Here is a 15,517-nt window from a genome sequence, read left to right on the forward strand (position 1 = left end):
TAACATTGCAATCATTCATAATATCACCATCCAGAAATAATTGTATGCCTCTATATTGCCTGCACGCCTTCCTGCTTTGTCCTCCTTATCTGCCTGCATCGCATCTCATCTTCATGTGTCTAGAAAGCCACAGAAGCTGTATTTGTCCTGAACCAGACACGGACTGAGCACAGCATCCATCTCTGTGTTGTTAAGATCCATCCTTTAGACTGGTGTGTGTGGAATCTATTACTGTCCTCCCAGGTAGGCATCTACATTTATCTCTCCCCTTCTCCAGGAATGGCCATCTCTATACATATTCCTCTTAAAAACCCAGATGAGAATTTCTTTGACTTGCATATCTGTTCTAGAGTAACTAGATCTCAATATACACATGTGTTCTATTTGACCGAATGGCTCTTACAAATCATGTAGCCATTTGCATTCCCAGTGACAATTCGTGTAGTGACAATTTCTGTTAGTCTACCTTCTAAAATTTGCATATCTGAACTATATACATGTTGGTTTGGCTTATTTTTCATTTTCTGACTACTAATATGCTGGCTCATTTCTTCATAGGCACTTAAAATTATTTTAAAGTCACTTAGCTCTATTTTTTTTTATACTTGTATGGGTGCTTTCCTGCATGGATGTCTGTGCACATCCCATGTGTTTGGTGCCTGTAAAGGCCAGAAGAGGGCCAGGAGTCACAGACAGTTGTGAGCTGCCCTGTGGGAGCTAGGATTCGAACCCTAGTCTTACTAGAAGAGCAGCCAGTGATCTTAACGGCTGAGCCATTTTTCCCACCCCTCTTTATAGGTATTTAAATTGCTTTTATTTTGGGCTGGCAAGAGGGTTTAGTTGGTAAAGACACCTGTCCCAAACCTGATGATCTGACTCACATGGTAGAGGATGAATGACTGCCAGATCTGAGCTTCCTACACATGCATCTCTCTCTCTCTCTCTCTCTCTCTCTCTCTCTCTCTCTCTCTCTCTCTCTCTCTCTCTCTCTCTCTCTCTTTTTCTCACACACACACACACAAAGAAACTTTGTGTCTTTTGCCCAAGTCTCCACTGAAGCTCTTTATCCTTTTTGGTTTGTGAGACCTAGCACTCGCCACACAAGCATCTGTCACTGAGTAGCATTGACCACTTTGCTTTTCTCTTTAGGCTACCTACTTCTGTCAAGGGCTTTTCTCAGTGGTTTTCAAGACTACTTGTTAAGTTTCCATATATACATGTATCTCTTTCTGAGCTCTCTCATCTAGTCTCCTGTTTAAAGTGCTTATACAAAATCCCCAGTGCACACCTTTAATCCCAGCCCTTTGAAGGCAGAGGCAGATGGATTTCTGAGTTTGAGGCCAGCCTGGTCTACACAGTGAGTTCCAGGACAGCCAGGGTATAGAGAAACCTTCCCTTGGAAAAACCCAAAGGGAAAAAGAAACCAGTTCTTATACCAGTATAGCCCACATTTATATTAGTGTTGTGATGAGCCTTAGTGTGTAACAGAGCAGACATCTTCTATTTTTCCAAAGCTAGTTTGTAGCAGGTCTGTGTAATTTTGTGGATTCTTCTTTATCCCACCCTTTATCTCCCTGCCCCTAGTTTCACCTCCTGTCACTAGATAGGAGGTAAAGGAGGATGGGGGTGGGGAGAAGACAGAGATAGATCTCTAAATCTAATTTCTTCCTTTTTTTTTTAAGATTTGTTTTATTTATACAAGTACACTGTAACTGTCTTCAGACACACCAGAAGAGGGCATTGGATCCCATTACAGATGGTTGTGAGCCACCATGTGGTTGCTGGGAATTGAACTCAGGACCTCTGGAAGAACACTCAGTGCTCTTAACTTCTGAGCCATCTCTCCAGCCCAATTTTTTCTTCTTTTGTTTCTTCTTTAAGTATGACTACTAGCAAGCAGAAACCAACCCCCTAATTGATCACTAACCACCAACCTTGCCTTTCAGGGCCCTAGCATTTATATACTCTCTGAAAAGTCTAGAATTCTATCTGGTAAAACCATGCCTCTGCTAGAGCAAGAGACAAATCATAGTCAGCTGGTGTGGACAGTCTGAAGCAGCCCACATCCCTACACCAGAGGTTAAAAAGAAAGCACATTCTTGTAATATTTGTGTGTTTTCTTTTGGGGGGGTTGTTTGCTTTTTTGTTTTTTGTTTTCTTTTTTTTTCCGAGACAGGGTTTCTCTGTGTAACCCTGGCTCTCCTGGAACTCACTCTGTAGACCAGGCTGGCCTCAGAGATCCACCTGCCTCTGTCTCCCAAGTGCTGGGATTAAAGGCGTGCACCACCACTGCCCAGCTTGTGTGTTTTCTTAAAGAGACCAAAATTCCAGAATTGTCACTACACTAGTTTGTCTAATATTTCATGGGGTTTTGTTTTTCTGTTCAGGTTTTACAGTGAATTTATTGCTCAATTTTGATTAGGATTAGATTGATATAAATTTGTTTCACAAAAGTATCTTGCTGAGCTTGGTGGTGCACACCTTTTACCCCAGCACTCTGGAGGCAGAGGGAGGAGGATCTCTGAGTTTGAGGCCAGCATAGTCCTACAGAGTGAGTTCCAGGACAGCCAAGGCTACATAGACCCTGTCTCCAAAGGGAAAAAAATAAAACAAGATAAAACAAACAAACAAACAAAACTCACTTACTTTCATACTTCTTATGGCTGCCATGACAAATGACAAAATGACAAATGTCTTAGTTAGGGTTTAACTGCTGTGAATAGACACCATGACCAAGACAACTTTTTTTTTTTTTTTTTTTTAATGTTCAGACCCAAGGCAACTCTTATAAGGACACCATTTAATTGGGGCTGGCTTACAGGTTCAGAGGTTCAATCCATTATCATCAAGGCAGGAGTATGGCAGCATCTAGGCAGGCAGGGTGCAGGAGGAACCGAGAATTCTACATCTTCATCTGAAAGTTGTTAGCAAAATACTGGCTTCCAGGCAGCTAAGATGAGGGTCTTAAAGCCACAGTGACACACTACTCCAAAAGTGTAGGCCATACCTCCTAATAGTGCCACTCCCTGGGACAACCGTATACAGACCATCACAGATACCATACCACATCCTCTGGGGTCCAAAACAACAGAACCTTCTGTTCTGGAGGTGAGGTGTTTAAAATCAGTGTTGTCAAAGCCACTCAACTTTGAAGATGTTAGAGGGGAAAATCCTTCCTGGCCTGAAGCATTCTTGGCTGATGGCAATATATATAAACTCTTCATCCATTTTCACATGGCTGCTTCCTTTTCTTCTGTATCCTCTGATAAGGATACTAGTCATCAGATTTGAGACCTACCTTGAATCCAGTACATCATTTTGAGATCCTTAACTACTGCCATAGTTACTGTTCTATTGCTGTGAAGAGACACCATGACAAAGGCAACTTACATAAGAAAGCATGTAATTGGAGGCTTGCTTATAGTTTGTTAGTTCAGGAGCATCCTTTTGCTGAGTGTGGTGCAGGCATGGTGCTGGAGCAGTAGATAACAGTTTACAGCCTAATCCACAGGCAGCAGGTAGAGAATGGGGTTAAGCTCAGCACAGGCTTTTGAAACCTCAAAGTTCTCCCCCCAGTGACACATATCCTCCAACAAGGCCAGACTGTTGGGTATTCACCAAAGAAGACTGCTTGGACATGGGTTTAAGCCAACAGAAAGTCTTTATTAGCCGGACGGCAAAGGGTAGGTGTTAGGATCAGGATCCAGTGTAGGCCTGAGCCTTTCCTCAGGCTGAGCTTTTGAGCACAAAAACCATGTTCTGGGTTAACATACTTCAGCTAGCAAGAACAATTAGACAATTGTTCAATTAGACAGAAGCAGAACTACAGAAAGCCAAAAAGCAAGGTTAATCGGTTTTGAGACTTTCCCAGAGCTGTGGCCTTGGATGGGTTTGTTTCAGTTTTGGCAGGTGGTACTGCCTCCATGTCTGAATGGCACTTTTATCATGGAGTTGTTGTGCTAAGATCTGGGGTCCCATTTAACACCTAATTCTTCTCTATCAGTTCATCAACGGGGAACCAAATGTTCAAATATATGAACCTTTGGGACCTTTCTCCTGCAAACCACCACAGGCACAGATTCAAACCGACCTCTTCCCAAGTACCTTACATTGTGAAGTTGCAGGAGGCTATGAGCTTGAGGTGAACACGAGTCAGTTTTACCGGTGTACTTTTCAGAGGTGATTTGTCTGATGCACCATGCTAAGACCCCACCCCCCATGCCCTAATCTTATCTCCCTCCTTATTTGTTCACCACTTGACAGTCTAAACAGTAATTCACTTATCATTCCTTTCCATTCCTTCCCCTCAGCCTTGAACTTCTTGAATGGTGAATTTGGTCTGTGTTGCTCACAGGTATATTCCTAGGGTCACCCCCAAATGGCCATAGTTTGAAGTAGCATTGTGTGTAATTGAGTCAGTGACTCAATCTTGGACTTGGGGCTCCAGGACATAGTGGGGCCTGTCTCTGTCTCTCTTCACTCAACTGATGGTCCTGCTCAGAATCAGGGGTACACTGTGCCATTCACCTGCCCATAAAAGCTCTGTAAAATGTCTTTTTCTTTCTTTGTATATGAACTATATACACATGTGTGTAAGGTCCTCATGTGGGAAGACAGACAAGGACATTAGACATCTTGCTCTGTTATTCTCTTTTATTTCCTTAAAATAGGGTCTGTTGGGCTGGAGAGATGGCTCAGTGGTTAAGAGCACTGACGGCTCCTTCTGAAGGTCCTGAGTTCAAATCTCAGCAACCACGTGGTGGCTCACAGCCATCTGTAATGAGATCTGATGCCCTCTTCTGGTGTGTCTGAAGACAGCTACAGTATACTTACATATAATAAATAAATAAATAAATCTTAAAAAAAAAAAATAGGGTCTGTTACTCAAACTGGAATTAGGCTAGCAGCCAGAAAATCCTAGCAACCCTTCAGTCTCTACTTGCACAATTCTGGGGTTATAGGTGCTCTCAGGCATGCCTGGCCTTTTTCATGGGCTCCGGAGATTTGAACTTGGATCCCCATGCTTATGCAGAAAGTACTCTCTTACTCACTGAGCCACTTCTCCCACTCTTTCAAAGCCTCTTGTTGTACCAGGTTTCTTTGCTAACTATGCAGTTTCCTCAGTTAAAAATGAAGATACTAGGCTGGAGAGATGGCCGAGTGTTTAAGAGCACTGACTGTTCTTCCACAGGTCTTGAGTTCAATTCCCAGCAACCACATGGTGGCTCACAGCCATCTGTAATGGAGTCTGATGCCTTCTTCTTTTGTGTCTGAAGACAGCTACAGTGTACTCATATACATAAAATAAATCTTTTTAAAAAATGAATATACCATTGGCATACCTTAAGAGCTTTGATAATAAATTCTGGGACAGAGGAAAGCATTGGTTTTCTTTTTTCTTTTTTTAAGATTTATTTATTTTATGTGTATGAGTACACTGTAGCTGTATAGATGGCTGTGAGCCATCCTGTGTGGCTGCTCTCCGGCCCCACTCGCTCGCTCCACCCCGCTCACTCCAGCCAGCGTTGGTTTTCTTTTTTTCTTTCTTTTTTTTTTTTGGTTTTTCGAGACAGGGTTTCTCACTCTGTAGACCAGGCTGGCCTCGAACTCAGAAATCTGCCTGCCTCTGCCTCCCAAGTGCTGGGACTAAAGGCGTGCGCCACCACCGCCCACAGCGTTGGTTTTCTAAGCTACTCATCTGCAATAACTATCTATGTGGACTATGTTTGGCCTTCTTTATATTGGGGTTGAAGGTTTACTATGTGTACTAGCTAGTTTTATATCAACTTGACACAGGCTAGAGTCATCGGAGAGGAGGGAACCTTAATTGATAAAACATGTTTCCACACTATTTGGCTGTAGACAAGTCTGTAAGGCATTTTTTAAATTAGAGATTTATGGAGGAAGGCCCAGCCCATCCCTGGGCTGGTGGTCCTAGGTTCTATAAAAAAGCAGGCTGAGCTGGGCAGTGATGGCGCATGCCTTTAATCCCAGCACTTGGGAGGCAGAGGCAGGCAGATTTCTGAGTTCGAAGCCAGCCTGGTCTACAAAGTGAGTTCCAGGACAGCCAGGGCTACACAGAGAAACCTTGTCTCAAAAAAACCAACCAAACAAACAAATAAACAAACAAATAAACAACCAACCCCCCCCCCCAACAACAACAACAAAAGCAGGCTGAGCAGGCAACATGGACCAAGCGCCGTGGCCTTTATCACCTGCTGCCTCCAGGTTCCTGTCCTGCTTGAGTTCCTTCCCTTGCTGCTTTCAAGAATGAACTGTCCTATGGAAGGTGAGTGAATAAGCCCTTTCCTCCCCAGGCTGCTTTGGTTATGGTGTTTTATCACAGCAATAGTAAGCCTTATTAAGACACTATGATCAGCCTGGTCTACAGAGTGAGTTCCAGGACAGCCAGGGCTACACAGAGAAACCCTGTCTCAAAAAACCAAAAAAAAAAAAGACACTACCATCACAGCTTTGGATGCAGTAAAGACCAGCTGATGAGAGGCAGGGAGAATGTAGATAAATGGGTGTGTTTTTGACTTATTCCCTTCGGGAATGGACTATGCTTTGCTCTGACCATGTATCCCAGGCCCTGGCAGTTTCTAGTACTGTGGCGGGCACTCCGCATTGACGGAATAGCTGGATGGCTGGATGGAGAACCAAATGGTCACTTCTGTCACTAACATTCACTTCAAAGATAAGCAGACCAAATTTACCTAAATCAGGCCTTCCTTTCACAGAACAAAGCTTTTAAATGCTGTCATTCTTGTTTTCCGGCCGCCTCTGACACTGTAGTTCTTGGATGTATATTTCATAGCCTTCAACACGGTGTAGGAAATCTTGTTGGTAACTGGATATTATCAATGACAGCAATGTAGTCAGATAAAAAGACAACAAAGAGCCTGGCCTGATGCTTCAGGCCTATAATCCTACCTATTTAGGAGGAAGGAGGATAAAAAAGTCCACGGCCAGCCTGTGTACAGATTGAATTTAAGATCAGAATGGGCAACTCAGTGAGATCTTGTCTCAGAATAAAAAGGCAAGAGGGCTGGAGATATGGCTTAGTGGTGGAATACTTTTCTAACATGCAGCTGATCCTTGGTGTTAGCCCCACCCACAAAAAAGAGAGGCAGGCAGTGAGAGTATAGAAGCAGAGTGGATGCAATCCAGGCAGCAGACACAAAAGCCATAGATGCCAATCTGCAAATTAAAACTAGCTCAGGAGGGGTATCACAGAGTGTGCCTGGGGATGCCATCAATGACACAGGCTTGGCTTGTTAACTCAGTTCTGTCTAGCCTGGAATCTCTGACCATTAACTTGTTTTGGACCAGAACTGAGACAGGGTATATCATGTTGTTGGAATATTAAGACAGGTGGACATTAGTTCTAATGATTTTTAATCATGTGTGTTTAATCATGTGAGTGTGTACATGCTCCCACATGTGAGTGCAGGTGGTGATGGGGGATAAAGAGGCATTTGATGCCCGGAGCTGGAGTTATAGCTGGTTGTGAGCTACCTGATGTTGGTGCTGAGAATCGAACTCAGGTCTTTTTAGCTCCTAGACAGACATCATGATAATTAGACAGACCAAAGCTGTGATCTCAGTAGCCTGACAGGCAGAAAAGTGAGTTTCTGACTACAGTGAAGGGCTTATCTAAGATGTGTAAAATATTTAAGGATGATAACATATTACAGGGTCTGGGGTTTTGAACTTAATGTGAAATGCTCAATATTTTTTTTGAAATGCATGTGATTTTAAATTAGCAATGTGTAAACAATGTATATTTAACAATTCCAATTTATGCTGGGCAGTGGTGGCACACGCCTTTAGTCCCAGCACTTGGGAAGCAGAGGCAAGTGGATTTCTGTGTTTGAGGCCAGCCTAGTCTACAGAGTGAGTTCCAGGACAGCTTGGGCTATACAGAGAAACCCTGTCTCGGGGGAAAAAAAAAGGTCCAATTTATGAGTTTAAACTTAGGTTTGTTGGTATTTGAGTATTTGAGTGGTTTGGGGTATTTTGATCAGGTTTCTCATTAGCTACTATGCTTGTGAAATAAAACAGGTTATGGAGAGTAAGTTTGAAATGTCTAAGGTGACTTGATTAAGCATGTAAGCAAGGTTTATAGCATTTACTGGTTGGAGGGAGCAGAGAAATCCAAGAGAGAATGAAGCCCTGTGTGAATGTGTGCTGTTGACATAGGCATCCCATGTCAAAGACCACAGAGCCTCAAAACCACGAGGGAATGGCAAAGTCTTCCTCTGGTCCAAGTGTAGATATCAACAGTATCTGCAGAAATGTCTATCATAGCTCCCTTCCTTAGGTATTTACAGCCTGAACACTGCTCCTCCACAGAGACCATTTCTACCAACATTAGCTAAACCTGTGTCCTTGATGTAGCTGTATAATATGAACCCAAACGAGTCATTTATCTGCAATAAGCCTCTTTGTTCAGTTGTGGGCGATAAGCCCACATCCCTTTTCAGCTGTATGTAATAAACATGCTGAGCGGGCTGGAGAGATGGGCTCAGCAGTTAAGATCACTGACAGAGGTCCTGAATTCAGTTCCTAGCAACCACATGGTGGCTCACAACCATCTGTAATGGGATCTGGTGCCCTCTTCTGGTGTGTCTGAAGACAGCTAAAGTGTACTCATATACATTAAATAAATAGTAAATAATTTAAAAAAATAAAAAATAAAAATAAACATGAGCTGAGCTTAGGGGTGCTACGGTTTCTCTTCCAGTGAGCCCTACCCACCCAATCCTAGCTCTGACTGTGTCTGTCATTTCTTTGTTCCCTCAGCACCCTAGTCAGGTCCAAGTCCTTGGAGCCATGCACAGATGTGGCAATGTGAAAGGAAGAATTAAAGCTTTAGACCTGTGCTGACTAGGAAGAAAAGTTATGGGCCTAAGAATCCATCACAAGCTGGCCCACATAGGCCTGGGAAGGAGCAAGCTTGTTAGATATCATAAGAGCTGGCAGGTCAAGAAGACATAAAACTATAAACATAGAGGAAAACATGTCTAGGCAAACGAGGACATGTCCAAGGCTCGGGCCTGCAAAGATGTGCCTGGTGGACACTAAGTAATGGACCATCTGGTCCTCTCAGATATGGCTTAAGGTCAGATGCTTTGTTGACTCAGATTAACACCAACCTTAGGAATTTTCCACTCTGTTCTGCACGTAATAGTTAATATTTGAACTAGCCAATCATGTATGACCACACTGATCCCTTTGTTCCCTCAAACCTTTTCCCTATATAAACCTTTAACTTTCAAGTCTCGTGGTCAGCTCCACTATCTCCTGATAGTGGAGATAGAGATAGGTGTGGTGCCGAACCAGGGTGCCCTGAAAATTAAAAAATACCTCTTGTAATTACATCAAGGACGGTCTCTCGTGATTCCTTGGGTGTACGTCCTCCCGAGATTTGAGTGGGGGTCTCCCCCAGGGGTCTTTCAAATGGATTAAATAATTAAAGGTTTTTTTGCTGCTTGTTTCTCAGAACAGGACTGGACTGATGCCGGGCTCAAACTCTCAATCTTCTTTCATCAGCTTCCTGAGTGCTAGCACCACAACTGTACCACCTGCCCCTACACCACCCGTTACCATTTTTTTGACCCCGCCCTACAGTACCCATTACAGTTTCATGATGTTTTGTTTGTTTGTTTTTTTTGTTGTTTTCGTTTTAGTTTTTTTGTTTTTGTTTTCCAAGACAGGATTTCTCTGTATAACTCTGGCTGTCCTGGAACTCACTCTGTAGACCAGGCTGGCCTTAGATTCATAGAAATCCATCTGCCTCTGTCTCCAGAGTACTGGGATTAAAGGTATGTGCTACCACATCTGACACCCATTAATTTTTTAATTTATTGACTCATGAAAGTTTAAACAAAGGTGTTAGTATCACCTGGTTTGTAACTATAAAACAAGATAATTGATCATAATGACAGAGTTATAGAAGGCTGGGGACATGACCCAGTTGGTAGAATGCTTTCTATCCATGTATAAGGGCTTGAGTTTGAGCTCTTAGAATTGACATTTTTTAAAAAAAAGTTGGGATTTAGTGGGACACACATGTAATTCTAGTAGGGTGTTGGAGACTGGAGGATCCCTGGGGCTTGCAGGCCAGCCAGTGAAGCCAAATAAGGAAGCTCTAGGCTCAGTAAGGAAGCTCTAGGCTCAGTGAGAGAACCTGTGACAAAAATAAGATGGAGATGGTTCAGTGGTTAAGAGCACTGACTGCTCTTCTGAAGGTCCTGAGTTCAAATCCCAGCAACCACATGGTAGCTCACAACCATCCACAAATAGGATCTGGCTTAGTGGTTAAGAGCACTGACTGCTCACTGACTGCTCTTCCACAGGTCCTGAGTTCAATTCCCAGCAAACACATGGTGACTCACAACCATCTGTAATGGGATCCAATGCCCTCTTCTGATGTTTCTGAAGAGAGTAATGGTGTACTAATATACATAAAATAAATAATACAAAAAAAAAAAGTAGCCAGGCAGTGGTGCATGCCTTTAATCCCAGCGCTTGGGAGGCAGAGGCAGGCGGATTTCTGAGTTTGAGGCCTGCCTGGTCTACAGAGTAAGTTCCAGGACAGCCATGGCTACACAGAGAAACCCTGTTTCAAAAAAAAAAAAAAAAACTGAAAAACTAGAAACAGCTCAGAGTCTCTGAAGGAACACTGTGCAGCCATGGAAACATGACATAAATGTATGCATGCTGACTCAGAGTTTTACTGTCAACTGGAAACATTGAATATTTTTTTTTTCACATTTGCATCCCATGAAAGTCATTGTAAAATTTAGATAAGGGTTTATTCAAACAAATGAAAAAAAAAAAAAACAGATCAAACTGAACAACAGTATGGCTTGGAGGGGCTTTAACTATTAACTCTTGATAACATTGAATTTATTTACTACAAGACATTGAGGACTAATGAATATGCAAGGGTTCTCTGATGCTGTGGATGGGCTACACAGGCTCTAAGGTTAGCAGGCTCCAAGCACTAACCAAAACCAAAGTGAAAATTCTCCTTCCTCCCACTTCCCTTCCCTTTTTCTTTCTTGCCACCCACAAAACCCAAGTGATAGCCCTGGGATTTTTGAAAAGTAAGACTTCCACATTGGGAAACAAAGGAGAACTAGGGATAAAAGGCAAGAAAACCTCAAGGACTAAGCTAGCCTTCCCAGCTCTTTATGAGCACTGCTGGATCTTCACACCCCTGTCTGTCCAGCAGAGACCCTCCACATCTGCACAGGGCCTTAACTGTACATAGGTCTGTGGAGTCGACATATACCCACATATGACAGCACATACCCATATGCAAAAGCATATGAATGAGCAACTGATGCTGGACTTTCTAGAGTCTTGAGTTGAAAAGGCTCCCAAGAGACAGCTTGAGATCAATAAGCCAGTCGTAGGGTTAGAAACGACGGCAAGGCTGGGTGGTGGCACACATCTTTAATCCCAGCACTCCAGAGGCAGATGCGGAAGACCTCTAAGTTCAAGGCCAGATTGGTCTAGAGTGAGTTTCAGGATAGTCATGGTTACAGAGAAACCCTGCCTCAAGAAAATAAACAAGCAAACAAGAAAGAAACCAAAGCAAGGTGCTTGTAGCCCATTGGCTTCTTGATCTATGGCCAACAGTCTGAGGGTACTTGCTGGTGTCCCCTGGTGGGGTGGGATGTGTTAAGTTCTCATATCTGATGAACTGACTGGATCCAACAGAAATGGATTCAAAGGACACTGACACCATGGTGGCCCTAGAGGGGCCTGTTATTTCCTTCCCACATAATCACTTTAATAACAAGTGTCCACATTTGGAACCACATGGCCATTCAGAATGAACGGCCCTTACAAGGAGCAAGCTGGCACCCCAACCTTTTCACTTGCCTCAAACCTGCTAGGGCCTCTGCTCTATAGACAGTGTGAGAATGACCAGTAGCCAGACACTAGGCTGGTCAACCCCCAGCTGTGTTCATGGCGCCTGCACAGCTGTGCTGGGATCAATCGTCTGAGGACATTGAAAGGACACTGTGAAGTGGCTGTTTCCTGTTAACGGCTTCCACTGCAGCCTCTTAGTGTATATGTAATGCATGTACACGTTTGTGGGGGTTGCTCTCCCTATCTCTCCTCGGAGTACCAGGGCAGGATGAGAAGTATCTTTGAGGTTGATCCCCTCCCTCCCATTGGTTAGCAGATTCATCCTGCTTCCAGGACAGGCATTGCTTCAGAAGGGAGTAAGCTTAACTGAACAATACAAAATGTTGAGGCGTGAACAGAGAAACAGCAAAGGGTGGCTCACAGCATCTTCCTGAAGTCACCATGGGGGCATTTATTACCCTCACTCTTCATACTGAGGTAATACTGAGCCACTCTCATTTGGAAGAGGTAAGGGGGACAGCTGATGGGGACTGCAGTAAAGACACAGCCCAGCTCTCCCAGCCAGGCTGTTCATGCCACTCTGCCTGACAACAGGCTATCCTGGCCCTGCTTCCCTCTAGTTAGCACTTGGCACAAGTGCACTGGTGACTCAGTCCTCTCTTGGTCAATGGCCCCTAGTACACTAAATACGCTCCATCCACTTCTTTTAAAACGTTTTATTCAATAATATATATACTTTTAAAATAATATGTAACTGCCCATCATGCCATACACTGCTCCCATCCCATCTGTGGAGTCTGTAGTCAGCTAGTCCTTGGGGTTTGCTGGAGCAACAGGCAGCCATGGGATGGGTCAAGGGCACGGGGAGCAACAGTAACCAACAACCATTTTTGCATACCCTTCACATTTCCCATGCTTTCTGGGTCGGGAGGAAGTCAACAGGAAGCCAAAGGCATGTGAACCTTTTACATTCGGAAGTGAGGTCTGATTTACGGTGGTGGGCTGCCCTTCGGGTGGTCTAGTTCCTGTTCGCCAAGCCTGCCACCATTTTGTGTCTGCTCTCGGGACGTGATCTCGCTACACGCGTTAAGACGTTTTGATTTGGTTCTTGTTCTGCTTATGGAAAAGTGGGAGGAACCGCAACAGACCTGGGGAGAGAGATGGAAGGAGGGGAAAGAGGGCATTAATCAATCTGAGCCAGAGTGAGAGGCAGGCCACCGGGGACAAGCTTGTCTTCTCCACACTGAGCCCAGGCCTTGAAGTACCCTCTTCCTGCTCTCTGACCCCAACAGAGGGAGCTATCAGCCTGGCCTCTGAGAAACCCTGGCCACGTGTCACAATGTATTCTGCCCTTTCCTTCAAATGGAGGTGGTTTTGCAAGATGCCTTGTGACCATTCTGCAAGCCAGACAACAGGTCCAGCCCCAGGGTTTCTCAGATCCGACACATTTACTGGGCTGTGTTGAGTTTAAGAATCAGATGACTTGGTATTTACTCAGGGAAAAAGAACAAACCCACTATCATTGTAGAGCAAGTGGGCTCAAATTTTCAACCCACCTCTGCACACCAGGCTGTCTGGCATGGCCTCCTTCTATACCCATCATGGGAAAGCAGGTGGTTGAGAGGCCAGTGACTGGATTCTAGAGACCACAATCTGGAAAGCACTTGGCATCTAGTAAGCTGGTTCAGACACTTTGGGGAAATGCTGCTCATGCATGTTAAGAAATGACATTACTAGCCAGGCAGTGGTGGCACATGCCTTTAGAATCTCAGCACTTGGGAGGCAGAGGCAGGTGGATTTCTGAGTTCGAGGCCAGCCTGGTCTGCAGAGTGAGTTCCAGGACAGCCAGGGCTACCCAGAGAAACCCTGTCTCGAAAAATAAAACAAAACAAAACGAAAGACATTGCCTCTGGGCTCTTCAGCTGTTTGTTGTCCAAGGGTCCAATTGCAGGGGATCCGTTAGGGAAAAAAAAAATCTACATGCATGTAAGACATGTACCATCAGCCAAATGACAGCAGGCCCACTCACATGTGTGTTATTAGTAGTGGCAGAGAGGGACTTTTACAAACGTCCAAGCCTGGGTCCCAAGGTTAAAGTCATGTAACAGAACCAGACAGTTCTGAGAAGCAGGGGTCTTGAGGGATGCCACTTGTCTCCTCAAGAAATCTCCACACCAGCCTCAGCCAGCACAGGTCTTTGAAGCTCCAAGTTTATGGCCCGCCCCCATGCCCCAAATGCAAGCTAAGGTCTGAAGCAACCCTTTGTCCCCTAGTTGGGAAGGCCAGGAATTGTCAACAAAAATTTTATTTAGGAAAATGGGATTTGACACGGCACCACATTAATTATCCAGGACTGAGGAACTGGGTTTGTAGTGTTCCTTTGGAAAAAGACAACACAGGCAGTGTTTTTTCCCTGCAAACAGAAGGCTCCTTGGTTCTTGAAGATTATCCAAACTTGCCACTGGATATCAAGATAATGTCCCCAATTCACCATTTACAGCAAGAAGAGCCACCAAGTGGAAAAAAACTGTTAATTTATTGATTCAAAGTTTGTTTTTTCTTTTAAAAATCCCCAATACATGCAGTTCAGGGTCAAGTGTCACATTTGTAGCACATTGTTGGTTGACACAAAAGTATGCATCTGCTGAATAATCCAACCTTACCAGGTTCTATACCCAAAACTGTCACCACAAAAGCAAGCACTCTTGGCCACCTCCCTTCCCTGTCATTGGCACAGTTGGGATTATTTTTTAAAGGCAGAACACACTTCAGTTTTAATTTATTGAGCTCCCTGACAAGCTCAGGTTCTTGTGTGCTTGCTTTCAGAAGGGCTGCAACCCGCCACCTTATGTAGTAACTCCCTTCCCTGTGGGTATCTGGGAATCTGACCTGGTGTTAACCGAAACAGTTAATGGGGCTCCTATATTTATCTCACATATAAACTCTATCCTTCCTGTCCCTCAAGTAGCTCTGCTGACACTTTAGCATGCTCCTAGAGAACCCAGGTTGTTTCCCTGACGCCACTGGACCCAAGCCAGGGGCAGTGTCCTCTCTAGGCATTTGCAACAGAAACTTAGTGTCCCCTAGTTTCATCCTTAGAAGTAGGAGCTCTTAAGGCCAACCTTTACAACATTTTTCTTACTGGACCTTTTCACTGCTCCCAACGGCCACCTTCTTTAAGCTTCAGTGACTCCCAGCCCCTTTCTTTCAGTAGCTGGACTCAGAGTACCTTCTTTTCCACCAGGGAACCCATGTGCCCTAAGCATGGAAATGTTAGGGTAAGGTCCATGAGGCCTGGCTGGGCACTCTGCTCTTCTAGGCCAAGCCTCAGTAAGACATGCCCTCATTCCATAGGCAATGGCTTCTACCCTGACACCTACAAGGACAGGAGCAAGTCAGCTGACCAGCGCTAGGAAAGAACAAACTGTCACCAACACTTATTGTTCTCAGCATGGCTTTTAGTCCAGGCAACCTTGCATATCCCTGTGGATACCAAGGAGAGCCACTGATTTGGACTCAGCCCTGGAGCAGCTTCTTATCACACCAAGTGCACACTCTTCAATACAGGTATACCTGAGATGACAGTGCAACACTACCCTGTTCCCCACAGATTTTTTTTTTTTTTTTT

At 44.4% G+C, this 15,517-nt stretch overlaps 1 protein-coding gene and 1 long non-coding RNA gene across 3 annotated transcripts in view; one reads left to right on the plus strand and one right to left on the minus strand.

Annotated features, from left to right (window-relative positions):
- LOC116069940 overlaps positions 1 to 15,517 on the plus strand; it is an 18,445-nt gene that overhangs the window by 1,681 nt on the left and 1,247 nt on the right. Inside the window, exons 2-3 of one of the 2 annotated variants that reach the window (XR_004110222.1) lie at positions 124 to 243; positions 9,506 to 9,633. This is a non-coding gene — a long non-coding RNA (uncharacterized LOC116069940). Of the gene's footprint in view, positions 1 to 123; positions 244 to 9,505; positions 9,634 to 15,517 lie in introns of those variants that run through there. The other variant, XR_004110221.1, reaches the window with a different exon arrangement.
- Positions 12,591 to 15,517, minus strand: part of Csnk2a2 (casein kinase 2 alpha 2) — a 41,716-nt gene continuing 38,789 nt past the window's right edge. The window contains exon 12 of the mRNA XM_031340971.1: positions 12,591 to 13,037. The gene's annotated coding sequence lies outside the window, so the exon portion shown is untranslated. The remainder of the gene's footprint in view (positions 13,038 to 15,517) is intronic.

The sequence above is a fragment of the Mastomys coucha genome, unplaced genomic scaffold, assembly GCF_008632895.1.
Source record: "Mastomys coucha isolate ucsf_1 unplaced genomic scaffold, UCSF_Mcou_1 pScaffold22, whole genome shotgun sequence".
Lineage (NCBI taxonomy): Eukaryota > Metazoa > Chordata > Mammalia > Rodentia > Muridae > Mastomys > Mastomys coucha.